Source organism: Cicer arietinum, chromosome 8, assembly GCF_000331145.2.
Source record: "Cicer arietinum cultivar CDC Frontier isolate Library 1 chromosome 8, Cicar.CDCFrontier_v2.0, whole genome shotgun sequence".
In the NCBI taxonomy this organism is placed as follows: Eukaryota; Viridiplantae; Streptophyta; class Magnoliopsida; order Fabales; family Fabaceae; genus Cicer; species Cicer arietinum.
In genome coordinates this window covers 19342616-19354014 of record NC_021167.2, presented here as the reverse complement: position 1 = coordinate 19354014, position 11399 = coordinate 19342616, and positions in this window count along the sequence as shown.

Here is an 11399-nt window from a genome sequence, read left to right as displayed (position 1 = left end):
TTCGGTTGTTGTTGTGATTTGTCGTAATTGCTTTGAGGTGTGAAGTTGGGTTGATTAATTTTTGATGTAATTATGTGTTCATATTTGATTTAATGAATATTCGAAGTGTTGATTGATTCAGAGCTATTTTAGAACTGAAAATCTGCATTTTCTCTGTTGTATTCGGCTATGACAGTGCAGTTTGTTAAAACTTCATTTTTCAACATTGTTTATGCATTTTTGGACATATGAAAACCCTTTCGAGGAATATGCTAAGACGAAAGGTTATTTTGAGCATTTGAAAATATAAGAATTTTGCTATGTGATATTTGTTAATTTCGATTGGTGACCTTTACAATTATCGTGGAAATCTGGGCTTTGCCCTCAGATGAGAAACAGGATCATCCTACCGGTTAGTACCCTGGAGATGGGAAAATAGTTAGCCATACCTGATCGAAGCTATGTCAGAAGGATCTTGCGGGGTGCGTGGAGATCACCCAGGTTGTATAGCTTTTGTAGCATGATCAGATTAGAGGGCTGTATAGGGTTTAGTTGTCTTTCTTTTGTGGATGTATTTATTTCAATTTGAAAGACTGTACCTATACCTCATATTGTCAGCTTGACTTTTATTTTGATGGGTCCTTGTACCATTTTTTTGATGCGAGAATACTCCAGTGATATGAGCTATGTCTGATAGGTCTCATAGCCCCGGTGTATTTTGTCGTGTAAATACTTTAGGTTTGTATTTCAAAAACTATTTCTGCTGCTTGTAAATATTGTTGGCTTTTGTCGTTATGTTACGACTTAAATTTTCATCCAAAAGTATTTTCTTTGACCTCATATTGTCAGCTTGACTTTTATTTTGATGGGTCCTTGTACCAGTTTTTTGATGCGACGTAGGGAAGTTAAAATTCTTGGGGCAATGTTTTTGTATAGGTGTCTGCCGAGAATACTCCAAGGGTATGAGTTATGTCTGATATGTCTCATAGCCCCGGTGTATTTTGTCGTGTAAATACTTTGGGTTTGTAATTCAAAAACTATTTCTGCTGCTTGTAAATATTGTTGGCTTTTGTCGTTATGTTACGACTTAAATTTTCATCCAAAAGTATTTTCTTTGTTTTAAAAAAATAATAATAATACACCCGTGCTGTTAAAAATTGGGGTGTTACAGTTCATACCCCTATGGTATTCTCGGCAGACACCTGTACAAAACACTGCCCCAAGAATTTTAACTCCCCCACGTCACATAAAAAAAAAGTGGTACATGGACCCATCAAAACAAACGTCAAGCTGACAATATAAGGTATAGGTACAATCTTTCAAAGTGAAATAATTACAACCACAAAATAAAGACATCTAGCCCCTATACAACCATCTAATCTGATCATGCTACAAAAAATTATACAACTCGAGTGATCTCCACGCGCCCCACAAGATCCTCCTAACACAGCTTCAGTCAGGTATGTCTAACTAACCTCCAATCTTCAGAGTGCTAACCGGTAGCAAGATCCTGGTTCTCATTTGAGGGCAAAGCCCAGATTTCTACAATAATTGTAAAGGGTCACAAACTGAAATTAACAAATAACACTTAACAAAATTCTTATATTTTCAAATGCTCAAAGGATCCTTTCGTCTTAGCATACTCCTCGAAAGGGTTTTCATATGTCAAAAATGCATAAACAAAGTCGAAAATAATTTTTTTAACAAAACTGCACTGTCATATTCGAATACAACGCTGTCGTAGCCGAATACCACTGAGAAAGATGCAGATTTTCAGTTCTAAAATGGCTCTGAATCCATTAACACTTCAAACAATCATAATATTAATTATGAAAACATAATTCACACCAAATTAATCTCCACAAATTCACACCTCAATCACACATCAAACATTCATAACATTATTGATGAACACATAAATTATATTGAAACTTAATCAACCCAAATTCACACCTCAAAGCAATTACGACACAATAACAAACAACAACCGAGTATATTTATACAATCATCATAGTATAACAAACATGATTCGCGTGCCAAGCACCCAAATGCAATGCGTATATGCTAATGTGCATGATTCTGGAATCTCCAAACCAAAACCTTCCTCGAATGGGGATAAATCATAATTGTATAGTCTCTCACAGACTAGTACTAATTACCAAGGTGCAATCTCTCACAGATCAACATGATTTACTAGTGTCCAATCGCTCACATATCAGCAAGATTTTCTAGAGTGCAATCACTCACAGATCAACACATTCTAGAGTGCAGCCTCTCACAGACCAACACTAATTACCAAAGTGCAATCTCTCATAGATCAACATGATTTACTAGAGTGTAGCCTATCACATACCTTACACATCAATTAAATCCTCGTTAGGATAAGATGAACCAACTATCACATGGAACCACTATATGTCCCATGACGGTCACCATTGACACTGTGGCCCATCACGATCACCACAAGTTATGAAATGCACGAGCATACTCTGACTCTTTTCACCACAATCATTAAGTAAATGCAACTATTAAAAGATGCCTCATTTTTAATACTCAATTAACACTAACGATTTTTTAAACTTATCGCAGAGTATATTCAAAATAGATTTTCCTCAATAAAATTCATAACACACATATTATCAGTTATGAATACATGATCACATCAAAACTTAATCACTACAACAACATTAATATATCAGAGTTCTCCTCACCGCTAACTCGGTGCCAACAGTCTCGATTTCATTTCGAGACTCAAGGAGCTAACTACATAAACATAAATATTTATAACAGTTTATTCACAACTAAAATTTATCCAACCACAACAAAATTCCCAAAATTAGATCTTTCTCACACACTAAACTTTTAAAACCAAATAAATTACATTATTTAGTTAAAATTAAATAAAACAAATATTGTCCAAATCACACGTACACACACTCGACTATTAAAGCACCGAAATTTGAGTTAATAAAATACTCTAATTTTTTTCCTTTTTAAACTCAGTCCAAGAGTAATTAAAAGAGTAACATTTTAAACTCTAACCATTTTTAATTCCAATCTATCTTTTTGCGCAAACTCTTTAACTTAGTTAAAATTTGAAACTTTTCACAACTTTAACAACTCTATTTTTTGTAAAATTTTAACTTCAGTTCAAACTCATTTATTTGAAAATAATTCATTACATAACTCAAACACATCAAATTTAATTACCGCCAATTCACACCAAAATCAATCAATTCAATTTCCACAAAATCCACACATAAATCATATCTCAAAAATTCATAATATTAATTATGAACACATAAATCACACCAAACCACACCTAAAAATTTAAATTCTACTAAATCACACATAATCACATTAAATTCATTTTCCACAAATTCACACATCATTTTCACCAAATTCACACCCCACAAATACACATATAGCATCCTATATGCAAGCTAAATAAATATATATATATATATATATATATATATATATATATATATATATATATTATAATTAAACCAAACCAACAAATATCTAAATATTCTTACATACATCACTTCACTCACATCTCAAACAATTTGGATAAAAATATCTACTCTCGTCGCAACTCAATTGACAAATAAAATTTTCAGCAACAAGTGATATTTTTAACAAAACTGTCCGATATTAAAATTTTCGTAACGTAAATAAATTATTCAACACAAATATAATTTTTAAACAGGTCTCAAAATATATATATAAGTATACACATAAATTAAACATATTAAAAACTCTAACAAAATATATTTTTGGTACTTAATTCATAAAATTGAGTTAAACGTCACAACAATTCAACACAAAAATATACTAAAATTGCATAAATTAGAGTTTAAAACTAAGGGTCTTACATTACTACCCCCCTAAAATTAGTTTTGTCCTCAAAACTACGCGTCGATAAACAAGTCAGGGTGTTGTTCCCTCATCTTGTTCTTCAATTCCCAAGTCGCATCTCCAATAGTTGGGTTCCAAATTACCTTGACCAACGAAACATCCTTGTTCCTTAATCGCTTAATCTTCATGTCATCAATTCTTACAGGTAATACTTCGAATGACAAGTTATCCTTCAGTTGAATTGTGCCCGGTTCGATCACATGTGGTGGATCTATAAGGTATTTCCTTAACTGCGACACATGTAACATGTCATGAATATTGGACAGTATCGGAGGCAATGTAATCTGACAAGCAATATGTCCAATTCGTACATAAATCTGATATGGTCCAATGAATTTTAGAGTCAATTTCTTCGATTTCATAGCTCTGACAACTCCAGTAGTAGGTGTGACTCTCAGAAACAAATGACCCCCCTGCTCGAATTCCAAAGGTCTGCGACGCTTGTCTGCATTACTCTTTTGACGATCTTGTGAAATCTTCATTTTCTATTTTTTCTTCTTGATCATATATGTAGTCTGTTGCACCATCTCAGGTCCTACAATCATACTTTTGCCGTCCTTATACCAACACAAAGGCGTTTGACACTTGAGTCCATATAGAGCCTCATATGGTGTCATTCCAATACTTGTGTGGAAACTATTGTTGTAGGTAAACTCAACCAACGGAAGTACATCATCCCAACTTCCTCTATCATCTAATACACATGTTCTGAATAGGTCTTCCAAGGATTGATTTGTTCTCTCAATCTGTCCGTTCGTTTGTGCAACATGAATTTCGGGTCACGGTCTGATACAATACTTGACGGTACTCCATGTAATTCACAATCTCAGCAATGTAGATCTATGTTAGCTTATCTACCTTATAGGTGTGCAAATTTAGTCAATCGATCCACTATCACCCATATAGAATCATTCTTTCTCATTGTTTTCGACAATCCAGTTATAAAGTCCATGGAAATGTTGTCTCACTTCCACTCAAGTATATCTAAAAGTTGCAACATTCCAGCAGGTCGCTGATGTTCCACTTTTGCTTTTTGACAAGTCAAACAAGTTGATACATACTCCGCTACATGCCTCTTCATTCATGGACACCAATAATTCTGCCTCAAATCCTGATACATCTTTGTCGCTCCAGGATGAATACTCAATTTACTCTTTTGAGCCTCTTCTAAAATTTGTTTTCCTCATATATGCAACTTCTGGTACACAAATCCTTCCATTACATCTCAAATATTATCTGGTCCAATCTTAAACTTAGTTGTCTTCCCTTGCACTATTAGGTTCCTCTTTTTTAAATTAATGCGTCATCTTGAAAATTCCCAATGTCTTCAAGCAGTCCACTCGAAATCTTAATCATTCCAATTTTCAAAATTCCTGGTGCAAACTCTACATTCAAGTGTAGGTCCCTAAAAGCTTCCCACAACCCTTGTTGTCTAGCCATCACTCTTGAAGACACTGATACACTTCTTCTACTCAACTCATCAGCCACTACATTGGCCTTCATAGGGTGGTACTGCATTATGAAATCAAAATCCTTGAGAGTCTCCATCCATCTCCTCTAACACATGTTCAATTCCTTCTAATCAAACAAATATTTCAAACTTTTATGGTCACTAAACACTGTGAACGTGCATCCATATAAATAGTGCCTCCAGATCTTCAATGCAAAAACTACAACAGCAAGCTCTAAATCATGAGTAGGATAGTTTCTTTCATGAATCTTCAATTGTCTTGAGGCGTAAGCTACAACTTTCTTGTGTTGCATCAGAACACATCCCAAACATTCGTGAGATGCATCACAATAAACTTCATATGGTTCTTCTGGTTGTGGTAATATCAATATTGGTGAGGTTGTCAACTTTTTCTTTAGTAACTGAAAATTTTCCTCACATTTCTTTGTCCATGCAAACGATTGATCCTTTCTAGTAAGTTGTGTCAATGAAGCTACAATCTTCACAAAACCTTCAATAAATATCATGTAGTATCCTGTCAGTCCTACAAAACTTCGTATGTTAGTGATAGCCTGAGGCTGTTTCCAAGCAAGAATTGTATCAAACTTTGTCGGATCCACAATGATTCCTTCCTTGGTTATCACATGTCCTAAGAAATTCACTTCTTCTAGCCAAAACTCACACTTTGACAAATTGACATACAATTGCTTATCGCATAAAATTTCAAGAACTTGGCGCAAATGTTCTCGATGTTCTTCCTCAGTCCTTGAATAAATCAAAATATCACCAATAAACACCACAACAAATTTATCTAGAAATGGACTAAAAATTATGTTCATGTTGTCCATAAAAATTGTTGGTGCATTGATAACTCCAAATGGCATAACAAGATATTCATAATGTCCATAACGAGTTTTGAAAGCAGTTTTCTGAATATCTCCTTCTGTTACTCGAATCTAATGGTAACCCGACTTCAAGTCAATCTTCGAAAATATTGCGGCTCCTCTCAATTGGTAAAGGATAACAATTCTTAATAGTTACCTTATTAAGTTGCCAATAATCCACACATAAGCGCGAGCTTTTGTCCTTCTTCTTAACTAACAACACCAGAGCTCCCCATGGTGATACATTTGGTCTAATAAATTTCTTCTCCAACAATTCTTCAATTTGACCTTTGAGCTCATTCAATTCCAATGGCGACATTCGATACGACGCAATCGAAATTGGCCCGGTTCCTGGGTGCAAATCAATGAAAAAATCCACCTCTCTTGCCGGTGGTAATTGTAAGACCCATAATTTTAAATTCTATTTTATGTATTTTGGTATTGAACTTTGAGATTTGTAGCCAAGTTATTGATATTTTGTGAGTTTAATGCCCAAAAATATCTTTTTGATGCCCCAATTAAAATTATTCGTCGATAAATAAATTAGATTAAGTACGGTGAATATTTTGTCGACGAATAATTTTATTATGTTACGAAGAATTTAATACCGGACAATTTTATTGAAAATATATCGGGTTGCTAAAAAATTTATCTGTCAATTGAGTTGCGACAAGAGTAGATATTTTTATCAAAATGGTTTGAGAAGTGATGGGAGGTGATGTGGAAGTGATGATTTTTATAAAATATCTATATAGAAAAGAAAGAAAATAGAACCTTTCTTCCCTCCTGCCTCACGGCCACGTCTTCTTCTTCCTTCCTTTTCTTTTTCTCTCTTTTTATTTAAGAAAACAAACCCAAGGTTTGGTGGGTGAGAAAGAAAAGATTTCACAGCTTCCTTCTTCTTCTCTGATTCGAAAACGAAGAAAAATAGTGTTAGGGGTTTTCAAAACCGTCAAGCACAAACCTCCACTTTTCTTTGACATTTGAGTTTCGTTTCGAAAAGTGATAGAAGGGAAAGTTGCTCATCTCCACGCTACGATGCTAGTGAGCCAACTTTAGAAGCGACGACGCAAACAAAGTTTTTACCAGAATTAATCGCGGTACTGTAATCGCTTGTTAAAGCTACCGTTAAGGTAAGGGCTCCTTCCAAATTTTTAGCTTGCACATAGGATGTTATATGTGTATTTGTGGAGTTGGAATTTGGTGAAATGGATGTGTGATTTTGTGGAAAAAGGAATTTAATTCATTTATGTGTGTTTTGAGGATATTAAATTTGATGTGTTTGAGGTGTGGTTTGTGAAAATTAATTTGGCGTGATTAATGTGTGAAAATGTAGTAATTTATGGGTGATTGATGATTGAACTTGGTGTGGATTTTGTGGAATTTGAATTGATTGAATTTAATGTAAATTGTGGATTAAATTTGATATGTGGTGGTGGAAAATATATGTTTGAATATGCTATGTGTTGAATTTGAAAATCATTAGTGTTAAATGAGTATTAAAAATAGGGAATCTTTTAATATATGCATTTACTTAATGATTGTTGTGGAAAGAGTCAGAATATGCTCATGCATTTCATAGTACATGGTGACCGCGATGGGGCAATGGTGATAGTGTTGACCGTGATGGGACACAAGATGATGCCATGTGATTTGTTGGTTCATCTTATCCTTACGGGGATTATCGCGTCATGCTGATCTGTGAGAGATTGCACTCTAGAACGTGCTGATCTGTGAGGGATTGCACTCTAGAAAACAATGTAAGGCATGTGATAGGCGACACTTTAGTAAATCGTACGGACCTGTGATGGGTGACACCTTGGTAATTAGTACAATGCCTATGATAGGCGGTACAATTATGATTTTCACTCTTTCGAGGAGGGTTTTGATTGGAATTCCAGAATTCATGCATTTTGGCATATACGCATTGCATTAGGGTGCTTGGCACGCGAGTCATGTTTGATATAATGTGATGATTGCGTGTGTATACTCATTTGTTGTTGTGATTGTTCCGTAATTTGTAAGTGTGATTGTTTTGGATTTATTGTAAGTGTTGATTGATTGCGAAACCATTTCGAAACTGAATTCTGCAATTTTCTGCAGTTGTATTCGAATACAAGAAGGTTGTAGTTGAATACAGATGTCCTAATTTTGCTACTGACTTATGAAACAACATTGTATTCGAATACAGATTTCCTGATTTTGCTACTAACTTCTGAAACAACACTGTATTCGAATACAAGGATGTTGTATTCGAATACAATTGTGCTGATTTTGCTACTGACTTCTGAAACAGCATTGTATTTGAATACAAGAATGCTGTATTCGAATGCAGTTGTGCTGATTTTGTCATTGACTTGTGAAATAGCAATGTATTCGAATACAAGGATGTGGTATTCGAATACAAGGATGTGGTATTCGAATACAAGGATGTGGTAATCGAATACGATATTGCAGTTTTGTTAAAAACTTCATTTTTCAACTTGTTTATGCATGTTTGACATATGAAAACCCTTTCAAGGAGCATGCTAAGATGAAAGGTTATTTTGTGCATTAAAAATTTAAATGCTATGTGATATTTGTTAATTTCGATTGGTGTCTTTTACTATTATTGGGGGAATCTGGGCTTTGCCCTCATATGAGAACCAAGATTATCCTACCGGTTAGTACCCTGGAGACGGGAAGATAGTTAGGCATACATGATCGATGTTGTGTCAGAAGGATCTTGCGGGGCGCGTGGAGATCATCTGAATTGTATAGTTTTTTGTGGCATGATCAGATTAGATGGTTGCATAGGGATTAGTTGTCTTCCTTTTGGGAATGTATTTATTTCAATTTGGAAGATTGTACATATACCTCATATTGTCAGCTTAACTTTTTATTTTGATGAGTCCCAGTACCATTTTTTTGATGTGACGTGAAGGAGTTAAAATTCTTGGGGCAATGCTTTTGTACAGGTGTTTGTCAAGAATACCCCAGGATGTGAGCTATGTCTGATAGGCCTCATAGCCCCGGTGTATTTTGATGTTTAAATACTTTGGATTTTTATTTCGAAAACTATTCTGTTGCTTGTAAATATTTGTTGACTTTTGTCGTTATGTTACAACTTAAATATTTTATCCAAAAATATTTCTTTCTTTATTTCTGAAATTCGATTTTCGTTTTTTTTAATAAAAAAAACGGGCTATTACAATAATCCTGGAATTTCTGTTGGAAATACGTCTGGGTACTCATTGACAAGCATCACATCCTCTATGTTCACATTTATCTTTGCCCCACATTGGCCAAAGACAAAAACACATGAGTTCCTTCTCTTAGTGGCAATCCGAGTTTGTTAGCAACTAGATACTTAACAACTCATGGTTAAAGGAAAATAACCAGTTTGCGAGCACAATCCATAATCACATAATGATACGACATCCAATCCATACCGAGAATGAACTCGAGTGATTGTAGAGGTAAACAAATCAAATTAATCAAGAAATCCTTATTCTGGATAGTTACTTGACAATGTCAACATGCAGAATTTATTGTCAAAGTCTTAGCAGGCGTAGAAACAACCAATCAAAAGGTAGACACAACATAGATAACTTCAAACGATTCACACAATCCATAGCAATGAAGGAATGGGTTGCTCCCGAATCAAAAAGTGCAGTTAGAGTGTGGCTTGTAATCTCACAGCCACGTTTAATCAGATTGCTAGATGGATTTTCAGCTTCAGCACTCATGCAATAAATGCGTTCTCTAGCAGTAAGACGAGTAGCCCTAGTTACATTCAAAACTGGTTCCACCTTCAGAGCCTTGCAATTCTTTGCAATGTGCCCTGACTTCTGGCAATTGTAACAAATGGGACTATTAGACGTACAAGCAGTAGCATAATGCCCATCTTTCCCACATTGGAAACATCGAATCACTTGTCCCAATTGTCTTCCAAAGTTCTGGTTCCCCGGGCGATTCTGCCCCCTGTTGTTGTTATGTGATCGATTATAAGGTTTAACAACTTGTTTTCCTTTGTTGTTATGATAATTCACCCGACTAGGCCCCCTTGAATTAAAATTCCCTCCTCGGCTAGCCCTTTTGTTCTTCATATCCTCAACTTCTCTACATTTTTCCACAAGAACTTGGAAACGTTGAATTCCCAATGGTAGGACGGAGTCTTGAATCTCATACTTCAGTCCGTTTTGGAAACAGTGACACATAAATTGTTCATCAACCTTTTCCCAGAAAAACCTAAAATGCCTCGACAATGACTCAAACTTAGCAGCGTACTCACCCATTGTCATATTTCCCTAATAGAGTTTAAGAAAATCATCGCCCAGTTTAGTCTTGGTACTCATCGGGAAGTATTTGTCTAAAAACTTCCTTTTGAACGACTCCCAATTCACCTCATCATGAGTTGATCCCATAAGAAGCCTTGTACTTCTCCACCAATATTCAGCATCCCGTGGTAGCAGATACGTAGCATAGTTGACCTTCACCTCTGCCTGGCAATTAATCATTTTGAAGATCTTTTCCACTTCTTGAATCCACTTATCAGCTTTTTCTGGGTTCTCATCACCCATGAGCTTTGGAGGATTGTAATGACGATAATCTTCCAATCCTCTTGATTCAATAGCACGGATCTCTATTTCCCTTTTTTCTAAATCCTGTAATGTCTTTGCAGCAGTCGGTGCAGCAACATAAGCCACCATGTTATTCATAGCTTCCGCCATTTGGTCATACCTATTGACATTCACTCTGGCAGTGTAGTTCCTTCTTGGTGGCATTGTTTCCTTCAAAACCAACATCAAGAAGAAGTCTTAACACCACTTCAAATAATTCCAAAACCAACTTCCGACTACATTAACACATAATAACTATCCCTGATCTAACAACTCAGACAAATTACCCCGATGCATGATCAGATAACGACTCTCAACCTATAGGTTGACCTACAATCTATAACCAAAAGCTCTGATACCAAAAATTGTAACAACCCGTGTTTTTAAACAAATTCCAATTCATAAACAAAGAAAGAAATACTTTTGGACAAAATATTTAAGTCGTAACACAACGACAAAAGTCAACAATATTTACAAACAACAGAAATATTTTTTGAAACAAAACTCCAAAGTATTTAAGCAGCAAAATACACCACGGCTATGAGACCTATCAGACATAGCTCA